Source organism: Dendrobates tinctorius, unplaced genomic scaffold (assembly GCF_039654945.1).
Source record: "Dendrobates tinctorius isolate UK_male_01 unplaced genomic scaffold, ASM3965494v1 ptg000120l, whole genome shotgun sequence".
Lineage (NCBI taxonomy): Eukaryota > Metazoa > Chordata > Amphibia > Anura > Dendrobatidae > Dendrobates > Dendrobates tinctorius.
Genome location: NW_027361788.1, coordinates 26,798,482 through 26,823,017, shown reverse-complemented (window position 1 = coordinate 26,823,017; position 24,536 = coordinate 26,798,482). Strand labels below are relative to the sequence as shown.

At 45.9% G+C, this 24,536-nt stretch overlaps 1 protein-coding gene across 1 annotated transcript in view; it reads right to left on the bottom strand.

Moving 5' to 3' along the window:
* ST6GALNAC6 (ST6 N-acetylgalactosaminide alpha-2,6-sialyltransferase 6) overlaps positions 1-13,060 on the bottom strand; it is a 70,369-nt gene extending 57,309 nt beyond the window's left edge. The window contains 1 exon segment of the mRNA XM_073540940.1: positions 12,516-13,060. The gene's annotated coding sequence lies outside the window, so the exon portion shown is untranslated.
* Between the last annotated feature and the right edge of the window lie 11,476 nt (positions 13,061-24,536).

The following is a 24,536-nucleotide window of genomic DNA, read 5'->3' as shown; positions in this document are numbered from 1 at the left end:
AGGTTTCGGTAAAGGGGCGGCACCGATGCACGTTCATGCGCAGATTTATGTATGTATAGAAAGCGATTCATCAAAGCTTTTTTCACCAGATTTTGAAAAGTCTGGGTTTTTTTTACACAATGCGCGGTTGCACAAAAAGTGTGATTTCCTGCGCATTCACTCTATTCTTGCCCCAAGTCTGACATGACCGCTAGGCTGCTATAATCTGTTCCCTTTACGAGCTGACTCCCTGTCTTGTTTTGCCAAGATGGATTTTGGCTGATGTTTTTTTTTTTTTTTTTTTTAAATTAGTGACTGATGAGTTTAGAAGGCAGAAAAGATATGGCTCATAAGTGGAGCAAGAAACCTATTTGTCTGCTAAGATATATTACAAAGCTTCTTCTATTCACTTATACTGTTGATCTATACAAAAACAGGGCCAAAAATAATCCGTTACTGTTGGATGTTGTATTCCCTTTCAGTGAGCGATGACTGCAAGGCGGACTGCAGTACCCCATGACTGCACACGTATTACTTTTACAGTCATCAGCCTAACAAGAAAGCATTGACTGCATTGACCAAAATTGCAAAACAAGCGGCAAGAACAAATCAGGACAAAGCGATTGCAAGATGGAACCGATCCTGCATTAACTAAACTTCACAAACCATATAAATCATGTCTTGTCGGGTTATTTATTTTCATTCACTCAATGTGGTGTACAGCTATGTTTCAGGTTTACGTTACATATCATAGCTTGGATCTGAAATATATGTGCTTTTCTCAAATTAACACCCACAATTCCAATTAAAATAATCACCTAATTGTGTCGCCCCTCCTCACATATAAGAACCATTCTCACTGGCTGGTTTATGATTCATCATCAGTGATTTTCTCTGCACTAGCATCTCTCAGGGGACACTATTGAGTAATGATGATTATAGTATTCGCTTGTCACTTGCAGAGAGTAGCAATATCATTTATTCAAAAAACTATATGGATGTATGGACGCATCTTAAAGGGAATCTGTCAGCAGGTTTTTGTTATTCTAACTGAGAGCAGCATGATGTAGAGACAAATACCCTTATTCCAATGATGTGTCACTTATTAGGCTGTGTGCTGTAGTTTCAATACAGTCAATGTGTTATCAGCAGGAGATTATCACTGCCAGACAAGGTATCACAGGCACACCAGTCTGGATAATGTGTAACCCCGCCCCCACAGTTGATTGTCCACTTGATTACAATGTACCCAAGACAATGTGTGGGCGGGGTTATACACAACTCAGCATTCTAACCATGGCTACATCAGAGAAAGCAGGGATACTGTCAAAACTACACCAAGAAGCCCAGTAATTGACACCTCGCTGGAATCAGGGTCTCTGCCGCTACATCATGAAGTTCTCATATTACATACCAAAAACCTGACAGGTTCTCTGGATATGCAATGGATAATGCCTACTCACCATTGATGTTCTTTTGTTTGGAAACTCAAAATGCTCCTCTTCTTCACCCCCCCCACCCTTTGTGATTTACACTGCAGTTGTTCTTGCCCATAAGAATGGAATAACTATAAAGTATAAGTGCCTAAATACCTAAATCACCAGAGAGAAAAGATAATCAGATGACAAAGTCTCTCATACAATACTTATTGAAAAAATGACTAAGTATGGAATGGACAAGGCAACTGTTAGGTGGATTCATAACTGGCTTAGTGATCGGACCCAAAGAGTGGTTGTAAATGGCTGCACATCCAGTTGGAAGAATGTCTCAAGTGGGGTACCACAGGGATCTGTCATGGGCCCTGTATTGTTCAACATCTTTATCAACGATTTAGATGAAGGAATTGAGGGTAAACTGATTAAATTTGCTGATGACACAAAGCTAGGAGGGATAGCTAATACTAGAGAAGAGAGAGAGAGGATTCAAAAAGATATAAATAAACTGGAGAAGTGGGCAGCAACTAACAGAATGGTTTTTAACAGGGAGAAATGCAAAGTACTACATCTGGGCAATAAAAATGAAAAAAGCATATACAGAATGGGAGGAATAGGGCTAAGTGACAGCACATGTGAAAAAGACTTGGGTATACTAATAGATCACAGACTGAATATGAGTCAACAGTGTGATGCAGTAGCAAAAAAGGCAAATGCAATTCTAGGATGTATTAACAGAAGCATACAGTCTAGATCACGTGAAGTCATTATTCCCTCTACTCCTCTTTGGTCAGACCTCATCTGGAATATTGTGTCCAGTTTTGGGCACCACATTTTAAAAAAGACATCAACAAACTGGAGCAAGTTCAGAAAAGAGCGACCAGAATGGTGACCGGTCTGCAAACCCTGTCTTATGAGGAAAGGTTGCAGGATTTGGGAATGTTTAGTTTGCAAAAGAGAAGACTGAGAGGATACTTAATAGCTGTCTACAAATATCTAAAGGGCTGTCACATTGTAGAAGGATCAACTTTATTCTCATTTGCACAAGGAAAGACTAGAAGCAATGGGATGAAACTGAATGGGAGGAGACACAGATTAGATATTAGAAAAAACTTTTTGACAGAGTGATCAATGAGTGGAACAAGCTGCCACGAGAAGTGGTGAGTTCTCCTTCAATGGAAGTCTTCAAACAGAGGCTGGACAGACATCTGACTGGGATGATTTAGCGAATCCTGCTTTGAGCAGGGGGTTGGACCAGTTGGCCCAGGAGGCCCCTTCCAACTCTACGATTCTATGATTCTATGACTGCAAGTGTGCCATTCAAAGAATACCAAGCCAGATGAATTAATCAGATGTGTAAATTAGTCTGACAGTGCATTGGAGGTGTGTCCATAAACTCAGAGTGTAATGACACATCCTAATGATCTTCCAGACTAATTTGCATCTGTATTCAAAGCTTGATTTCTCAAAACAGGCTAATACTACATATACTTAATACTACAAGACAGGTACCATTTGTTTTCTTGTTTGATGATCTTTACAACTATGCCACTAGTTGTAATAGTAAAATCACCCTGATAGGTTCCCTTTAACTAAGGATCACCAATAGTGCGCAAAAGTCGTCAACTTTGATAGGATGGCATATTGGCTTGTATAACAGCCTAAATACTGTAGTTCATTAATGGAGACTACGTAGCTGATCCCCTATTCATTTTCAGAAGCCATCCACAGACTGAGGTCCTCAAAGTTTTTGACTATCATATGATTTTTATTATAATACGGCACAGGAGCATTTTTGTGACATTTTGAATTATCAGGATGCCAGATCATAGGATAGGCATAGGGATGCGAGATTTTGGGGATTTTAAAGTATAACATGTTATTATTGCGGCCATTATATATTTCCCCAACCTTCTTCAGTGCATATAAAATGTGTTTGTTTTTTTTCAGTTTATAATTAGTTTTTTTAAAAACCTATTGGGAAAAGGATCCTAATTTCTTGCCAAAAGTGGAGAACACTTATAGAGAGCATCTCTCTCTCTGATGGACTTGTGTAGGAAGAAGGATCGGACGACAGATACCTGTTCTGTGCCGGGTCCGGAACTGTTCGGGGCTGTCTCCTCTGTTGTCCGGGGGAAAGCTAATGATACCGGACAAACTGACACATCCGGGAGTAGGGTGTGTGGCTAAGCAGCTGCAGCCAAAGCGCACGCGGAAGTACTTAATTTCGGTGAGAACAGACAGCACGCAACAGGGAGAAGTGAGTTCTCGAGTCCTGTCACAGAGCAGACTCTCGAGTCCTGTCACAGAGCAGACCCGCGCCCGCAGATCCCCACGGCGAATAGCAGCGTCCGACAGGGGAGATGTGCAGGACACATGTGGGTCACCCTGAAGCGAGGTGGCAAACGCTCCGAGCTCATGAGTACTGTGCACGCATTACCTCAGAGAGACTCAGTGTGGGACCGTAAGCTGTGCCCTGAGTCCCCCGTATATGTCCACCGGTCTACGTTAAACCCGGAGAGTGTCGAGACCTATCCCCTCTTGGCTGCATCAGTAAATGGACTAAAGGCTCAGCGGGAGGTACTGGAAGCCAACCGCTGCCGCCAGAAGACGGATCCTCGTTATCCATAGGACTTCATCGGATCAGCATTGCGCCCGCTGTAGTGGGTGCCATCTTCGGTTCAGCAACATCCATTACCCAAGAACTGGCCTACATGATAAGTCAACTAAAAGAACTTCTGTTGTTATAGTTACTGCTATTTTCCCCGATCATATACCCTGCGTTTAATCACCTGTTCCCTCATTTAAATTGCTTTATCTCCCTGCGTGGAGTATTCACCTGTTAAAGGGAATCTGATAACCCATTTTATCCCTATCAGCTGCAGGCACCGCCATCAGGGGCTTATCTACAGCATTCTGTAGTGCTGTAGATAAGCCCCCCATGTAACCTGAAAGATAAGAAAAACAAGTTAGATTATACTCACCGGGGGGCAGGGGCGGTGGGTGTCGCGGTCCGGGTCCTCCCATCTTCATACGATGCCGTCCTTCTTACTTCTGCCGCGGCATCAGCGCAGGCGTACTTTATCTGCCCTGTTGAGGGCAGAGTAAAGTACTTGGGTGCGCAGGCGCCGGGAAAGGTCAAAGAGGTCTGGCACCTGCGCACTGCAGTACTTTACTCTGCTCTCAACAGGGCAGAGCAGTGCGCCTGCGCCAGAGCTGCGGCAGAAGTAAGAAGGAGGACGGCATCGTATGAAGATGGGAGGCGCCGGACCGGACCGCAACACCCATCGGACCGGACGCCAGGGTGAGTATAATCTAATAATCTAACTTGCTTTTCTTTCAGGTTACATAGGGGCTTATCTACAGCATTACAGAATGCTGTAGATAAGCCCCTGATGGCGGTGCCGGCAGGTGATAGGGCTAAAATGGGGTGACAGACTCCCTTTAATTAAATCCTTTAACCCTTGCTCTGCTGCCTCACTGCATCCCGAAACCTCCTCAGACTTGTCCTGTATTACATAGACAGCCCACTGATTTGAATAGACACTGTGTAATGCTTCATTTCTCTTACGGTGGCGCTGCAGGAGAAATTGAACAGTCACACACAGATTATTGTTGATCGCTGGGGGTTCCTGCAGCGTGACACTTTGAGATCCGTTTTTAATAATTAGGGAATGTCCAAATACATGCAGGGCTTCCACAGAGATATAGGATCGGGACGTGTCAAAATCAAAAGTTGAGTTTTTTTTCTATTCAAAAAGTTTTGCCGAGTACAATGGAGCACAGTGCGTCCGGGGAAGTAAGAGGCTGCTGTTCTACAAAACCTCACACAGGGCAGAGTTTACAGGAAGTGATTGCATAGAGAAATTGCCAATATATGTTTTTAGTTGAAAGACTTTTTTTCCATAAGGCCAAATTCAGACGTCCATGATACATAGTCCGAGTAGGTGATGCCTAGACCTCCCGCCGGACTTGTGACCCGAACTCAACAGTATCATAGGCGAATATTGATTCAGGTCAGGACGTCTGAATCCGGTCTAATCCTCAGCCTGAATGGTAAGGGGAATCCGCCAAGAGCATGAAGTAGGTCTTGTTCCTTACTTTCAAATGGGCAGGTAATTTCGTATATATAGACTGAATGGAACTCTCTGAAAACTTCAAGTGCTCTCTGTTATCAGGGAAACCCCTTTAAATGATTATTTTTATTATTACAATATAATAATTCAGAGACACATTCTAAGATTGTGACATTAATATCGCTGAGCCCCAATCTTTCCTTTCCTTTCCAGCATCTTCGCTTTATGATTGATTTTCAAGTTTATTGTAAGGGGATGAAGGAATGTGTTTCCCTTTGTTCCTTCCCCTTAACAGGTTGATATCATTTTCTGTAATGTAATGTATAGTTAATATTATTGTATGGTACTGCTACATGTTTACATGTATTACCGCACGTATGAAATGGTACTGCTACCCCTTCTGGGTATTAACATTATTTTGTCTGTACATTTTATTGTATTATTGCTTTATTGCACATACAATAGTTGTGATAATGTTTATTGTATGTCATGGTTTGTCATTTCCAGTATAGGGAAAAAGAGGGGGGGGGGGGGACGAGTCCAAAATACAACCAATGGTCATAGTAAAATTGCTTTATTAGTGGGATCAGGCAAGGTACAAAACAACATGCTGCAGTGCCATAAAAATATAAAAACATAAACAGCACATGGGGACACAGAAACTACAGTTGCCACTGCTGTACATAACAATAAGGACATATTAGGTGCAGGCAACAATCAGATGTATACATTCACATGAATTATAAGTTACCTGGACATAATGACATCAAGCTAGTGCACACAATGGAATGACATAATAAGTCCTGGCAACAATTTATGATATATATTTACATGAATCGTAAGTTACCTGGACAAAGTAATAAAGAGCAGATGGCACACTGGGGGTCCCTGTGACCGCCCCAACGCGCGTTTCGGAACACCTTCGTCAGGGGGCGCAGCAGGTAGCATGACAAGCGCTGTTTAAATAACGGGCAGAAACCGGAAGTAATGCTGACGTCAAAGCCGGAAGTCATCATCCGTTACCATGGTGACGCGCATAACAACGCTGTATGGCTTGTAAAGCCAAACGGCGATGTAAACTAATAACAGGGAGACGCCCAAGCCATCCCCGGCATGACGACAGGAAAATGTGACGCCCAGAAACAGCGGGGCCCCGCAGGACTGGACGCCCATAAAACCTGACGTCAGCACAGGAAGTGCAGTGGGAGCCGCTCTATTAAAAGGGCTTATCATCGTGCAAAGCATAGTTTACGGTCGTCTCTTCTCTATGGTGACAGGGGTGGTGTCAATCCATCTAATGAATCACAAGTGAGATTCGTAACTGGCTATAACTCCCAGGCATCTAGGATGCGGCAAGCCCTTCAGAAATCTTGGCATATTTTAAAGGTAGATCCTATTTTATCAAAGATTATACCTGAGAGACCGGCATTATCTTTCAGAAGAGCGAGAAATTTGAGAGATCACCTTACTCGCAGCCTCTATGTAGGCGAGCCAAGAACTACCTTTCTTGATAGTAGGGCATTGCGTTATGGTAGCTATCCATGTGGCCACTGTGTCGCCTGCCCGAATATGGATCGCGCCGCCACCTTCCCTGACTCCAGTGGTGGGATCTACAATATTAAGAAATCGATCACATGTGTAACACGATATGTTATTTATCATGCAACATGCCCATGTGGCCTTATCTATGTGGGTCTCACCATGTGTCAGTTGAAGGTGCGTGTGCGGGAACATGTTTTGGGCATTGAGGCATCAGTTGGCCAGGTAGATGTATCCCTATTAAAGACGATTCCTCGTCATTTCAAACTTTTCCATGGGAGTGACAGTAGTTTGATTAGATTCAGGGGCATCGACGCTATTGATGTTAGTATTAGGGGAGGTAAGCTCTCTACTAAGTTAGCACGTCTTGAATCCCGCTGGATTTGGACTTTAAGGACTGTGCATACCCAGGGGTTAAATGAAAACCTCAGTTTTGCCCCTTTTTTGGAATAGGTATTTGCGGAGTTCCCCTTGCTTTATTGCCTATATATTTTATGTATATTTAATATCTTTTATTTATTTGTTATTGTTTTAGTTTGCATCCTGTCGTTTTACGGGCTTTTTGATGAATCCGTTGGTGTGGACGTGTATAGCCATGAAGTATCCCCTCTCTACTGGTGATGCGCCGGGAGTCTATACAGCTGCATGTCTATGAACATTTTATATGGCATTATGGACTTATATATACTTTTTTGGTTCATTATTGTTGTTACCATCATCCTTTCTGTGCATTTGTGTCTATATGACACTGTAAGTATTATATGAGTGGCCTTTGCTGTTCATTCTTATTGTATGGGACGGCTTTATTTTTTGTTACATATATGAGCATGTGGACAGATGCATGTGTGTGCATGTGCAGTTTATGTGCGTGCATGCGGGTGTATGTGTGGTGCGCATGTGTGTATGGGTGTGCATTTGTGCATATATAGGGGCTATATATATCCGTCTTTGACCTATTTGGTATTGGATTATCATTATATGATTGACATAGTAGCATATATCTTTATTTAGACACGTGTACATGTATTAGCCCCATTATTGCTGCCTGGAATAATAACAATGATATCTCTTATAATGTCCTGTGTTTTAGAGGGCTGCAGCAGTTCATGTGCGTGCATGCGGGTGTATGTGTGGTGCGCATGTGTGTATGGGTGTGCATATGTGCATATATGGGGGCTACATATATATATCCGTCTTTGATCTATTTGGTATTGGATTATCATTATATGATTGACATAGTAGTGTATATATTTATTTAGACACGTGTACATGTATTAGCCCCATCATTGCTGCCTGGAATAATAACAATGATATCTATTATAATGCCTTATGTTTTAGCTTTGAGCTTATATAAATATGACATATTATTTGTTCTGTATGTACAGCTGCTATTATTGATCTATGAGATCTATACACATTTGCCAGTATCCAACATGGTGGCGCCTCTGTTAGTGCAATCCCTTTTCATATGTGCGGCTCCCACTGCACTTCCTGTGCTGACGTCAGGTTTTATGGGCGTCCAGTCCTGCGGGGCCCCGCTGTTTCTGGGCGTCACATTCTCCTGTCGTCATGCCGGGGATGGCGTGGGCATCTCCCTGTTATTAGTTTACATCGCCGTTTGGCTTTACAAGCCATACAGCGTTGTTATGCGCGTCACCATGGTAACGGATGATGACTTCCGGTTTTGACGTCAGCATTACTTCCGGTTTCTGCCCGTTATTTAAACAGCGCTTGTCATGCTACCTGCTGCGCCCCCTGACGAAGGTGTTCCGAAACGCGCGTTGGGGCGGTCACAGGGACCCCCAGTGTGCCATCTGCTCTTTATTACTTTGTCCAGGTAACTTACGATTCATGTAAATATATATCATAAATTGTTGCCAGGACTTATTATGTCATTCCATTGTGTGCACTAGCTTGATGTCATTATGTCCAGGTAACTTATAATTCATGTGAATGTATACATCTGATTGTTGCCTGTACTTAATATGTCCTTATTGTTATGTACAGCAGTGGCAACTGTAGTTTCTGTGTCCCCATGTGCTGTTTATGTTTTTATATTTTTATGGCACTGCAGCATGTTGTTTTGTACCTTGCCTGATCCCACTAATAAAGCAATTTTACTATGACCATTGGTTGTATTTTGGATTCGTCCTCCCCCCCCTCTTTGTTATGTTATATAGTACAACTGGTCAATTATAGTCCGTAGGTAATACATGTTGGTGGCATATTTTTTGGTATTTATACATACATATGTGTTTCATTATAATTATTTGCCCCACATGTTATATATACCAGATTTCACTACCCTTGCTATCCAGTATAGGGAAAGCATAGTGCTCTTTTTGGGACACTAGAGGGGGCACTCTAGTGTGTAGGACTTGTAGTAGGTAGGATAGGGTTAAGTGTAGGAGGGGCTGCCGGGAGTTAAGATTAGGGTAGAAGGGAAGTTAGTTCAGACGAGGCCAGGGTGCCCGAAGTGTCCACATGGGCTATAGGCCCAGTGCGGATCGGCAGCCACGCAACGTTAAGCAGCGAAAGCCCACGTTATCCACGGCCACTGGACATCAATACAGTGGGCCAGTATAGTAGAGAGAAGATGTGGCGACTCATAGCCTGGGCAGATGCCTTTAGGGCGGGAGTCGGTTGGAGTGAGGAACAGAAGGAGGTTGAAGCTTCGCAGGGAACGGTACAGACGGGTCGGATGCTTTTCCAGAGGCAACCAAACCGGGTGGCGGATGATTTCAAGACTGGGGCGAAACAGGCAGAAGGAATTGTCATCATAGCGAGGTTAGGCCAGGAAGAAACTGGGAAGCAGTCTAAGACGGTCCGGTCCGGACGTGTGCCGTATAGAAGCGACAGAAAAGTAGGGAGAGCTGAGGAAGCAAGTAACGATGAATGTGTATCCCATGGTGTGCCAACTGTGGATATATTGTGTGAAGTTATCAGTAAAGAAACCATTCAAGTTACTATGGACTGTGTCTCAATTCCTGGGAGTCACCTCGGTGAAGGGCTATTGGCGCTTGGGAAGTGTCCAGGGGGACCCAAACCTGAAGACGCAGGTACGATAAACAGTGAAATGCAATTTTCTGTGAGGTAAAGCCGGTACACTGATGCTTTAGTGTCTCTGACCACGATTATAGTTCTGCCCCCCCTTACATTATTACAAAAATTCTCTTAAGTTATGAACACATTTCGCAAGCAGGCACTCCCATAAAATCACACATCCACTTAAAAAAAAACAAAACGTGAAACTGTCCATTTTTGCTATCCTTGTGGTTTTCTTCTGGCCGTCCGTGTGTATGTGTGTACTATCCATGTGCACTCTCGGTGTGACAACCATGTGCAGTCCGTGTGACATGTAGTGGCATAGAATGCAGAATAGAAATGACTGATTGTTAGGTTTTAAAGGCGAGCAAAGATAGAGACAGATATCCGTGAGATATATAATTAATGGCTTGCGTGTGGAGCTTACTGTACATGTATTACGCTAATAAATAAAAAATTAAACCAGCAAAGGAAAAGCAAACAACTGAGAGCTGATATAATCAGACTGGTAAGGTCCATGGTTATTGGGCCCTTCCCAGTGTAAAAATACAAGACCACAGCAGCACCAGAATTGGTGCATCACATGAGATCCTCCAATCCTGGTGCTACACTCTTCACGCTAGCCCTGGTGCGTTGGCAATAGGGGTAGTGGAGCTTGGGATTGATGTCAGCTGTGCATTGTACAAAAATACAGCTGACATCAAGCCCTGTTAGCAATGGAAAGGCGTCAATCAGACACCCCCATTACTAACCAAGTAATAAAAAAAAACATACACGAAAAAAATACTTTATTCAAATAAACACTCCCTGACACTTTCCCTGGTTCACTACTTTATTAAAACAAAAATCCCACGAAGGTCCGACGTATTCCACTTAATACGACATAGTCCAATCGAATCCAGTAAAATCCATCAAATCCTTTGTGTAAAGACTATGGAGCCTTGTTCTGAGGCTCCATAGTGTTTGCAAACAGCCACTACCGGATCACACTGTGATGTGCAAGACCTAGCGACTCTGAACAGTGGTGACATCAGCCGCTGGGTCACGCAGAGGGCAGTGTAATCCAGTAGTGGCTGTTTGCAAACACTATAGAGAATCAGAATGAGGTTCCAAAGTCTTTACAAGAAGGATTTGATTGACTTTGCCGGATTTGCTTGGACCAAGTAGGATTTGGTTGACTACGGCAGACCTGCGTGGGATTTTTTTTTTTTTTATAAAGTGGTGAACCAGGGAACGTCTCTGATAGACTCTTCTCCATTACTAACACCAGGGTTTGATGTCATCTGGGTTTTTGGACAATTCACAGCTGACAACTCCAAACTCCATTACCCACCGAATCAGGGCAATCGGAAAGAGCGAAGGCGAAGCTCCAGAATTGCAGCACTCATGTGATGCGCCACTTCTGAGTCAGCTGTGGGCTAGTATATTGGGTTGGGAAGAGCCCAATAACCATGGACCTTCCCAGCCTGATAATATCAGCTCTCAGTTGTCTGCTTTACCTTTGCTGCTTACAAAAAATGCTGGGGACATTTATTTATTAGGTTAATACATGTACAGTAAACTACACACGGATATCACTAATTATATATCTCAAGAATATCTATTTATATCTTTGCACATATAACGCCTAAAAATCTGTCATTTCTATTCTGCATTCTATTTCGGTACATCTCACACAGATGTCACACACTATGTCATCCATGTGTGCGTTTATGGTATGTATTGTCATCCGTGATGCCAGAAAAAAACTAACATGTCTACGTGTGGGTCACATGGACACACAGTACGTGTGCGTAGCCACATAGATTATAATGGTTACGAAGGGGGCCTAATACTGAGTCACACCCCCTAGCAAAGCGGCAGAAGTGCATTTATTTTTAAAGTCCCAAATATTTAAAGGGGTTGTCCAAGAATTAAAAAAAAAAAACATGGCTGTGTTCTTTCAGAAACAGCGCCAACTCTGACTTGTGTGTGGTATTGCAACTCAGCTGCACTAACTTCAGTGGGACTGAGTTTCACTACCAGACACCCTCCATGGTCAGGGGTGGCGCTATTTCATTATTTATTTTTTTTAATCGTGAATTAACCCTATTAAATGAAGGACTTTTTTTCTTTTTCAATGTATACTGTATAGGGCAAATCTGCGTACTCGGATTGATTCTCCCAGAATTAGGATAACACATTCTCCTGGTACTAGGCCACCAAAACAACACCTGTTTAGACCCACAGAGGATTGGTGTGCCGACTTTCCTAGTTACGAATCATAACAGAGACATATTTCGGCCACCATATAGGAAATATTGCGACAGCTTTATGAAGGCAGCGGCGACCAGCTGGCATCACAGTACCCACTCACAATACAGGACAGGGGGGCAATGACATGGACTCATTATATAAGAACAGCTGTCATTGCTGTTCCTGCCACCCTCCCCCCTGCACTCACCGGGGCCATAGGAGCACTCAGGGATCCCCTCTGGTCACCAGGCCTGGTCTTGGGGGTCAGGATAGTTACACTTGCCGGTAGCCACGATATTCCTCCTTGGATCAATCCTTCGCTCCCAATACACAGCACATCCCTATACATCTACCTATGAGCAGCCTAGAAGAGACTGTCTCGAAGTATTCGAGGGGAGTTCCTCCTCTACGTAACATTGGTGCCAATCCTTCTACATTTGGGGGGATCCTCTCTTCTGATCACGTTATACCTTCACCCGGATGAGCTCTTCGTCCTTCCTTTATCAGGGTCTATCTTCCAGCTCCAGGGTCTCTTATCTATATTCCAGGCCTCTCAATCCAAAATTAAAGGGTCTTTGTCTATGTGAGGGTCTGTCACATAAATCCACCTACACAGATGTTCTGTCACAATGCAATCATCTCTTCTTTTTTTCTCCCCAATCAGTCTGTGATCTAATAGCCTTTAGTGTGTAAGGGTCTCTTTCTGTGTGAGGGTCTCTCCCCTTTCTGCAGATTGCTAAAGTCTGCAGCTGCTAGATGGAAGCAGTGTATGAGAGCATCAGGGTCCTAGTGTCCACATGTCTACAGTGTTGCTGAAATAATGTAACCATTACAGAAGTAAAGCGGGGGAATGTTATCTGCATATATGATACTTATGTGGACATTACTTATATAGGCACATTTGATGTACGTCTTTCATGCACGTCTTGATTTTACCTTGGCACATCTCGGTTGCCCTTTAAACTTGGAATGTGTGGTATCGGAGTGATAGCGATGTGTAGGGCAGCGGGATTAACCAGCTAAATCCACATTCCATATTTGTACATTTTTTTTATTTTAAATCAGATAACTTTTTATTTAACCAAATTCAAAGTACAAAACAATAGAACAAAAATCGCCATGAAAACATTAACAATGGTCATTAGTGTCAGAAATTCCCTCCCTCCCTTCCCCTTGCATACAAGAGCAGCAAATAATGCATGGTGTAACCTAAGTTCAGGGTCATCTTCTCTCCACCTAAGGTATCCACAGTGTCACAAATGTTCTTATGCTTTTTCTCTTAACGCAAATGTCTTTTTCCATATTCACAATATAGTCAGACTGTCTGAAAAATTCCCTCAACGTCGGCGGATCTCCATTTATCCAGTATCTTGCGATCAGTTTTCGCGCAATATATAATAATCTAGCTATAGCCACCTTATATTTATTATGTACCTGGACCTCCTCCACATATCCCAGTATACACACCACAGGATCCCACTCAATCCTACAACCATACGCTCCTCCTATAGCATTAAGCACCGCTGTCCAATATGGGTTCAGATTTGGACACTGCCATAACATATGGAGAATTCCAGCCCCCTCCATTCGGCACCGAGGACACTCAGAAGTCTGTCTCATACCCGCTCTATACAGCCGTTCAGGAGTCCTATATACTCTATGGAGTACATACACTCACTGGCCACTTTATTAGGTACACCTGTCCAACTGTGTGTTAAGACTTAATTTCTAATCAGCCAATCACATGGCGGCAACTCAGTGCATTTAGGCATGTAGACATGGTCAAGACAATCTCCTGCAGTTCAAACCGAGCATCAGTATGGGGAAGAAAGGTGATTTGAGTGCCTTTGAACGTGGCATGATTGTTGGTGCCAGAAGGGCTGGTCTGAGTATTTCAGAAACTGCTGATCTACTGGGATTTTCACGCACAACCATCTCTAGGGTTTACAGAGAATGGTCCGAAAAAGAAAAAAAATCCAGTGAGCGGCAGTTCTGTGGCCGGAAATGCCTTGTTGATGCCAGAGGTCAGAGGAGAATGGGCATACTGGTTCGAGCTGATAGAAAGGCAACAGTGACTCAAATTGCCACCCGTTACAACCAAGGTAGGCAGAAGAGCATCTCTGAACGCACAGTGCGTCGAACTTTGAGGCAGATGGGCTACAGCAGCAGAAGACCACACTGGGTACCACTCCTCTCAGCTAAGAACAGGAAACTGAGGCTACAATTTGCACAAGCTCATCGAAATTGGACAGTAGAAGATTGGAAAAACGTTGCCTGGTCTGATGAGTCTCGATTTCTGCTGCGACATTCGGATGGTAGGGTCAGAATTTGGCGTAAACAACATGAAAGCATGGATCCATCCATCCTTGTATCAACGGTTCAGGCTGGTGGTGGTGGTGTCATGGTGTGGGGAATTTTTTCTTGGCACTCTTTGGGCCCCTTGGTACCAATTGAGCATCGTTGCAACGCCACAGCCTACCTGAGTATTGTTGCTGACCATGTCCATCCCTTTATGACCACAATGTACCCAACATCTGATGGCTACTTTCAGCAGGATAATGCGCCATGTCATAAAGCTCGAATCATCTCAGATTGGTTTCTTGAACATGACAATGAGTTCACTGTACTCAAATGGCCTCCTCAGTCACCAGATCTCAATCCAATAGAGCATCTTTGGGATGTGGTGGAACGGGAGATTCGCATCAGGGATGTGCAGCCGACAAATCTGCGCCAACTGTGTGATGCCATCATGTCAATATGGTCCAAAATCTCTGAGGAATGCTTCCAGCACCTTCTTGAATCTCTGCCACGAAGAATTGAGGCAGTTCTGAAGGCAAAAGGGGGTCCAACCCGTTACTAGCATGGTGTACCTAATAAAGTGGCCAGTGAGTGTATATCTGTGAGAGTCTGCCCGGTTCACTCAGCGATAGTGTTGAGCATTCCGATACCGCAAATATCGGGTATCGGCCGATATTCGCGGTATCGGAATTCCGATACTGAGTTCCGATACTTTTTGCATATCGAATACCGGAATCGTAAGTTCCCTTAATGCTATGAGCCAGTTTGGTTTGATTCAGCCAATGAGGAATCCTCAGAAGTGTGGGCACATCCTGTTAACTAATGGCATGGCAGTGGTTGGCTGCTGAAATGATGTCATGATGCACTATAAAAGCCGCCGCCGCCATTTAGGGTTCACTCTGCTGTGAATTCAGTTAGGGACAGGCTGCTGTTCAAGACTCTGAGGGACAGTTAGAGATAGCGATTTGCTATATACTGTAATGTGCTTTATCCAGGCTGCATTATCAAACACTGTAGCTTTCTTTTGCCTTGCAGCGCTGTTCACAGCTGTCTGCAAGGTCTGTGTGAGTGCATCTCACGCTGTAGTGTGTCCTGCAGTCACTGCCTCATACATATTTATTTTTGTTTTATTGCTGCTCATTTTTCATTAATTCTCCTATTAGTGTGCATCCATCCGTATCCATCTACATTGTTTGCAAGCACTATAGGAGTAGATAGCGGAGCCTTTCTGCAGTCTTTCAGTGCTAGTGCCCAGTTCTCTACACTGTTCACGGCTGTCTGTGAGGTCTCTGTGTGTGAGTGCAGCTCACGCTGTAGTGTTCTGCAGCCACCTCTGGTTGTAGTCCGCTTAGCGTGCGTCACTGCCTCATACATTGTTCTTTTTTGCTGTAGTGCTGCTTATTTTTCCAGGACTTCTCCTATTAGTGTGCTTCCATCTGTATCCAGCTAGATTGGTTGCAAACACTATATAGGAGTAGATAGAGGAGCCTTTTTTCTGGCTTGTGCCCTGCAGCCCCAGCCAGATTAGTATTAGCCTATTTTTTGGAGCCTCATCTATTGCATTGTAGGTTAGCATCCTGCATTGTAATAGCTCCAAAAAGTTTGTGATACTATCGCTTTCACATCTTTGGTCACATCCTTTTTGTTTTTTCGAAAAAAAAACACGTAAATAAAGTTCACCAAACACTCCACTTGACAGTTGTGTAGGCCACATTAGCTCATATTAAAGTGTAGTCCACACACTTTATAAAATTAGTGTTTCTTATACCTGTTAGCCGCTGTTCAGGAATAAGCACACTAAGCCCTTAGTACTTTTCTGCCTATCTTTATCAGTCTACCAAGATGAAGAAGGCAGGGAGTAAGGCACGTGGGCGTGGAGTTTCAGCAGGGAGAGGACGTGGGGATTATGTGGCTGCTGCGGGCACCAGTGACTCAGCATCCCCCAGTTTTACCAGGGAACAGTCCTTTATGCGCAGCTTTGTAGGACCTCGCCGTACCCCACTGCTGCGGGATGAACAAATTGAAGCCGTTGTCGGATGGATGGAAGCTAACGCATCGACTTCAATTACTTCCACATCCTCTCAGGGCCAGAGCACTGAAGAGCAACCATCTGTCTCTTCACCACCTGCCAAATTGCCCAGGCAGTCAGAGAGCCCTGGACAGGAGCCATCTGTACTTCTGTTCTCTGAATCTCTTGGCTTGGAAACAGGGGGCCAGCCAAGCAGCATTCTAGAATGTGAAGAAGAGGGAGTATGCAGTGATGCGCAACTGCTTTGTCCCTCTGAATCTGAAGAGGCGGGTGGGCCAGTGCCTATGGTAAGCACATCTCAGTACGCATCAGATGATGAGACTCAGGTGCCACTTTCTGGTGCGTACTGTACTGGCGAGACTACCCAGGAGAAGCAGGTGTTTGAAGAGGGGAGTGTAGATGATGAGGTCCTTGACCCATCATGGCGTGAGGAACAGGAAGGTGGTGGGAGCAGCACTGAGGAAGAGATTCCCCGAACGGCCAAAACAGGAGGGAGAGGGAGGGGGCAGACTTGGTTGCCTGTAGCCTCCACTTCAGCACCCGTTAGGAGCATTCCTCTTCCAAAACCCAAAACGGGCGCTCCCAGGACTTGCAGTGCATGGTCCTTTTTTGACACAGTTGCAGATGACATTTGCTTTGTCAAATGCAAGCTGTGTCATCAGAAAGTCAAAAGAGGGAAAAGTGTCAGCAACCTCAAAACCACAAATATGTGGAAACATGTGCAGACCAAGCACGTGGTGGAGTTACAAAGACACACTGAAGACGTAGGCCAACCTACAGCACCACCTACCACCTCTTCAGCTCCTGTTGTAGCCTCTTCCTCCAGCTCACACACAGCTGGTTCGGCTTCCTCACAGGATCGCCATGGAAGAACCTCTGGCACTGTTGTCCAGAGACCCAGTGACATTCCACCCACAGCACCACGCTCCCTGTCATCCTCACACTCCCAGGCCACTCTACAGCCATTGGTAGCACAGGCATGGGATAAAAGGCGGCCATACTCGGCAAACCATCCCCGAGCACAGGCTCTGAATGCTGGCATTGCAAAACTACTGGCCCTTGAAATGCTTTCATTCAGGCTGGTGGAGACTGACACCTTCCGTAAATTCATGGCATTGGCAGTCCCACAATACACTGTGCCCAGCCGCTTTTATTTCAGCAGGCAAGCATGTGGAGGGAAAAATTAAACATGCGCTACTAAACGCCATCAGTAGCAAGGTCCACCTGACCACGGATGCGTGGACCAGTAACCATGGACAGGGACGATACCTTTCCCTCACTGCCCATTGGGTCAATGTTGTGGAGCCTGGTACAGATCTTGAGAGTGGCGCTGTACGTGTTCTGCCAACTCCAAGGATTGCAGGAATCCAGTCTGTACACATTGACTCCTCCTCATACTCCAGTCCCTCAGAATCAGCGCTGCAGGAGCCGTCACGGTCTACCTCCGCATGGACCCGTGAACGCTTACCTGTTACGACCGATATGAGCACAGCCGTGGCCAAACGTCAACAGGCCGTACTGAAATTAATTTCTTTGGGGAATCGAAGCCACACAGCGCAGGAGCTCTGGAATGAAATCAAGCAGGAGAGCGACGTGTGGTTTGTGACAGCGAATCTCCAGCCAGGCTTGGTAGTGTGTGACAATGGCCGAAATCTGGTGGCAGCTCTGGGCCTAGGCAACCTCACTCACATCCCATGTCTGGCACATGTGCTCAACTTGGTCGTGCAGAGCTTTCTGAGGGACTATCCGGATCTTGATGCACTGCTGCACAAGGTCCGCATAGAGTGCGCTCACTTGCGGCGTTCCAGCATGGCAAGATCGCGCATTGCAGCTCTGCAGCGTCGATTCCGCCTTCCGGAACATCGCATTATATGTGACCTACCCACCAGGTGGAATTCAACGTTACATATGTTGGAGCGGTTGTGTGAGCAGCAGGCAGCAGTAATGGAGTACCAGCTGCATCAGGCGCAAACAAGTCGCACTGTGCGCCGGTCACACTTCACCACCACTGAGTGGGCCTCTATGAAGGACATCTGCCACGTTTTGCGTGCCTTCGATGATTCCACGCGGATGACGAGTGCAGATGATGCACTAGTCAGCATGACTGTCCCCCTTTTCTGCCTGCTTCAAAAAACACTGCAAGCACTAAGGGAGGAGGTTTTGGAAGAGGTGGAGGATCAGGAGTCACAAATGCCATCTGCTTCTGGACAGTCTGCGCAACGTGGTTCCTCACAAAGGCCTAGGCAGGGGACACTTTGTGAGGAGGATGAGGAGGAGTCAATGGAGGAGGAAGACATCTCTCCAGAGGAGGGAGGTACACAATGCTCTAGTAGTCAGTATGTAGAGCGAGGGTGGGGTGATGCAGAGCAGGCAGAGATGACGCCTCAAGCAGGGGACAGTGTTTCTTGGGCAGTTGGGAGTCTGCAGCACATGGTTGATTTCATGCTGCAGTGCCTGAGAAACGACCGCCGCATCGCCCACATTCTCAACACGGCTGATTATTGGGTGTACATGTGGCACCCCTGAGGCTCAGTCGCCACAGAGGTACTGCACCTTCTCCTAAGGTGTAGTGCCCCACCACCTGGGTAAGTTGGGAACTCCTTTCCACACTCCAACACCTGCATCCCACACACAGGATAGTTCAGCAGGACCACATTGCGGCTCCATGCTTAGAGGGTAGCAGAGCACCTTTCGTGGTTCTTGGCTTCGTAACACGAGATGTGCTGGGAGGTGGGTGGAGTTGAGATATATAAAAGGTTGGGAAGGTTTAGAATTACAGATCAGTCTGAGGTCAGTCTGAGAGGAGTCTGTGTCGGAGAGCAGGCTGACAGGAGGTCAGCCTGACGGGAGGTCAAGGCGGAGGAAGACAGTCAGTCAGGAGAGGCTGAGGACTGGTCTTAGTGGAATGAGCTCCCTAGGAGAGGAAGAGGAGAAGGAGTGCTGCAGCTGCCTCAGTGATCTGAGCCAGCTGGCATGGGAAAGGAACAGAAGGAGAAAGACTTAGAACTGCAACCTAAGCTTCCATAAGAGAGAGAAGGAACAGCGCGGAATGAAGTAGGAGAACAGAGAGTAGTTGTGGGTTGGAAGAGGAACCCTGCCTATAGGTTCTCAGCGCAAGGCCGGGGCCCGGTCCCCGAGGTTGTATGGGCACTTATGGTTCTGCAGCAGACACCGGTGGAGTAGTTGGCTGTAAATGCACTACTCCCATCCAAGACTTGGGACACAACAGCAACCGATTCGCGAGCCAGGACTCTGAGAGGATTCCCCGATAGAGGCTGCAGCTGTCTGTCATACAAGTGAAGTTCTAGGAACATCTGGCAGGAGGAATTCCAGAGAACTATGGTACTGGAGTTCTTCACACTAAAAGGCGTAATAGAGGAGTCGTTCAGGAAAGGCACATGTTGGTGGAGTGTTGGAGAGGAGAACCCTGATTTGCCCGGGAGGTTGATTGAGTCTCTAACCCGGAGGACACAGCACGGAGGCAGGCACCACTGGGTACCATGAACTGTGAGTAAAGCTTTGAAATTGCAAGCCCTGGTGTCCTCCATTCATTCGCCGCCAAACACCTTCAGCACCGCTACATCTGGGTACCAGCATCCATACCATTCTGCGCCTCTCCTCATCCATTGCACCTACACTGCCCTGGGACTACAGCTCCACCTGTGGGGAGCTACACCATCTTTGCTGCACCACACCATCAGTCCCAGTGGATCTGCATGCAGTGTTGGCTTACCATCTCCCTTGCCAAACACCATGGGTGGCGTCACAAACTATTCAAATAAACCTTAACACCATTAACATCACCGCCATTGATATTGGGCGCCCAGGGCCACGGACCGGGTCACTGCTGCTGTGACACATTCCCCATGACACCGGCCCGGTACCGAGTACCCCGCTGCCCTGGGTGTGAGGGGCGACCCACCTCCCTCTCGGTATCCGAGTTTCGGCAACGTCTGCTGGTCCTTGGTAGTGCTTTCTAGCACAGGTACCTCCTGCTTAGTAACCGGTTTCCAGCACCGTCAGCTTGTCCTCGGTAGTGCCATTGGCTCTTGTTCCTTCTGCTGCCCCTCCGGGTTCCAGCACCGTCAGCTGGTTCTTGGCAGTGTCTTTGGCACGGGTACTCCCTCCTGCCCAGCCTGGTTCCAGCATGCCAGCTGTTTCCGGGTTGTGTCAACATCACTTTGCCACCAATACGTTGTCCTGTCGTGTTGCGGTCGGGTTAGCCGACTCTATGGTGCCTGCAGTTTAGGTGCTTCCTATGTGGGCTGTGGGATCTGGCAATAAAGGCTGGTTTCGTAGTGCCAATAGGACAAGCACCCCCTGTAAGACTGTGGGTTTCAGTAACTGTGGCCGGCTCGCGGTCTTGCAACTTTGTTTTTCATGAGTACCTTCTGGTACCTATCTGTGTTCCAGCACCGTCAGCAGGTTCTTGGCAGTGCCTTTGGCTTAGGTGCCTCCATCTCGGTATCTGAGTTCCAGCAACGTCTGCTGGTCCTTGGTAGTGTTTTCTGACACAGGTACCTCCTGCTTAGCAACCGGGTTCCAGTAACGTCAGCTTGTCCTCGGTAGTGCCATTGGCTCTTGTTCCTTCTGCTGCCCCTCCAGGTTCCAGCACTGCCAGCTGGTTCTCGGCAGTGCCTTTGGCTTAGGTGCCTCCTTCTCGGTATAGCAGCCGGGACCTTCCGCAAGCCTCCAGATCTCTGAGATGGACCAATGAGATCTGGAGCGGGACCTGAGCACATGACTCCCGAACTCCAATGGGAGATCGTCCCATGAGCATGCTCAGTAGGAGGACAGAAGGACTTAGCCTCAGGAGAGATTTGCTGCAAGGCAATCTCCTCTGCAATGTCCTCTGCAGTAGATAAAGAGCAGGAGACTGCAGAATGTGAGAGTCTGGATCCCTGCTGGGTAAACGCAGAAATCCGACTCCTAACAGCTGAGATTCCCCTAGTCAGGGCCATATTTAGAGTTTGTGCTGCCCTAGGCACTTTTAGTGCTGCCTCCCTCATTGGTGAGTATGACTAATGCAGACACTGTTGACAGTGACTTAGGCAGGGCCGGTTTTAGGCAAAGTGGGACCCTAGGCAAAGTTTAAAATGGGGCCCCAAATGCTAACATATTGCACATCACACAGAAGGCATTTCGGTTGTATTTACATGCGCTGAGTTCAGGCCGCTAAATAAGTGTGATCGACAATATTGAAGTCGTTCAACACTTGTTTCCCGGCCTCTTTCCACCGTCTGAGAAAGAATGATGGGGACAGAACGATCACTAATGGATCACTAATAGATCATCATACAGTATCATGTTATCAGCAGCACATCTACAGTTTACACCCCATAGTCCTCCATATAATATAATATCCTCCATAGTCCTCCATATAGTATAATACACTCCTCAGTCCTCCATATAGTATAATACACTCCCCATAGTCCTCCATATAGTATAATACACTCCTCAGTCCTCCATATAGTATAATACACTCCTCATAGTTCTCCATATAGTATAATGCACCGCCATAGTCATCCATGTAGTACAATTCACTTCCCATAGTATAATGCAAGCCATAGTTCTTCATATAATGTGTTCCCCATAGTCCTCGATACAGTATAATGCAGCCCACATATAGTATAACACAGCCACCCCATAGAGCATAATGCAGCTACCCCACAGAGTATAATGCAGCCCCGCCATACAATATAATGTAACCCTCATATAATATAATGCAGCTCTTCTCTTATAATATAATGCAGCCACCCCTTAGAGAATAATGCAGCTACCCCAGAGTATAATGCAGCCACTCCACAGAATATAATGTAACCTGTTATGAATGGGTCACCAAGGAGGATGGCAGGATCTGGCTAAGCCACCAGAAAACCAGAGAGGTTGGTAACTAAGCGGATTGCAGACCACTGATCCTATCCACACAACTAGCAGTAGCCGTGGAGCGTACCAACGATGCCCTAGACGCCTCGGCACAGCCAGAGAGCTAACTAAGCCTAAAGCAAGAAAGGTGAAATCTAAACTGCCCCGGAGCAGACCCCAAAGGAATAGATAGCCCTCAAACATATATTGTCGGTGAGACAAGATGAAACACAAACGCAGGCAGAAAAAAAGACTGAGCAAATAATGGGGCCCAAACTGACTAGACAGGATAGGAAAGGAAAGACGCTGTCTGCAATCACGCAAAAAACCCTGAAAAACCCAACACATCTGATGTACAAAAAAACACGACTTCGCCCCCCCTATATCAGCACTCCGGTATTAACTGGAAGCAAAGCAAACAAGACCAATATCACAGGGGACTGAATAAACTGACACAAGCAGTAACATGGAGCGGTGGTCCAGCACAGCCCCCAGCAGGAGCAAGCTGAACCCACACAACAAGCAGAGATAGACAAAACCAGATCAGATGCAAAGGATTAGCAAATGAATCACTTAGCTGAACAATGCAGGAACAGGGCAGGAGACATCAGACCTCTGAATGCACAGGAAAGCAATCACCAGCAGGGATTTCAGGAAGTCTGCAGACTTAAATACTCCAATCCGTAACCCCAGATCTCCAATCGTCATCATCATCATCAGGTGGCAGATCTCTGTCAATCTGGCCAGCTCCGCTATCTCCAGTAACCACCGGAGGGAGCAGGGGGAGCTTCGGCTCAGAAGTTTGAGCCAGGGAATTCACAACAGTAACCCCCCTAGAATATATTGCAGCCCCCCCATATAGTATAATGTAGCCCCTCCATAGAATATATGGCAACCCCCTCATAGGATATAATGTAGCCCCTTATATAGTATAATGTAGCCCCTCCATAGAATACAATGTAGCCCTCCTCATATAGTATAATACAGCCCCCATAGAATATAATGTAGCCCCCTCATAGTATAATGAAGCCCACATACAATATAATCTAGCCCCCCATAGAATATAATGCAGACCCCCATGGAATACAATGTAGCCCCCTCAAAAAGTATGATGCAATCGCCCCCCATAGAATATAATGTAGCCCCAAATAGAATATAATACAGCCCACCTCCCCATAGAATATAATGTAGCCCTCCCATATTATATAACACTGCCCTCCCATATTATATAACACAGCCTCCCCCATGGAATATAATGTAAGATGTACCCCCCATGGTATATAACACAGTCGCATAGTATATAGCCCAATAGCACATGGTATATAGCACAGCCCCACACGTTATCTAGCACAGCCCACCATGGTATATAGCCCAGCCCCACGTTGGGTTCCTGTCTCTGCACAGCAGGAATCCCGAGCCTTGCCGTCTGCGGTCTCGCATTCCTCTCCAGCCGCAGTGGAGCCTGCTCAGCAAAGATGTCAGTCTCGGCGTCTTGCTCAGTCTGCTGCTGTTGGCTTGGTTACTGCTGCTTATCAGGGTTCAGCTATTTTAACCTGCAATAGCCAGCAGTGAGCAGCTCTTGGGACTAAGTCCTTCTTTCGGTCCACTGACCGTAATATGTATTTACAAAACCCATCAATGGCATTTAACGGGTCCCAAGTACTTAAGTACATCTCAATATGCCAAATAAAGACGCTGTCAAGCATATAAAGCTTTCAGGAATAAAACTACAATTTTAGGCAAGAATGTGACATATTATCAGTGGTAAAAGCACAACAAAAGAACCAAGGATGCTAAAACTCTAGCAGTCTGCTGCTGTTGGCTTGGTTACTGCTGCTAATCAGGGTTCAGCTATTGTAACCTGCAATAGCCAGCAGTGAGCAGCTCCTGGGACTAAGTCCTTCTTTCGGTCCACTGAGCATGCCCGTGGGAAGTCCTCTCATTGGAGGTCTGAGGTCACATGCTCAGGTCCTAATGCTGTTCCCATTGAACCACTAGAAAGGTCCCGGAGAGACGCTGCTATAAAAGTGTCGCATG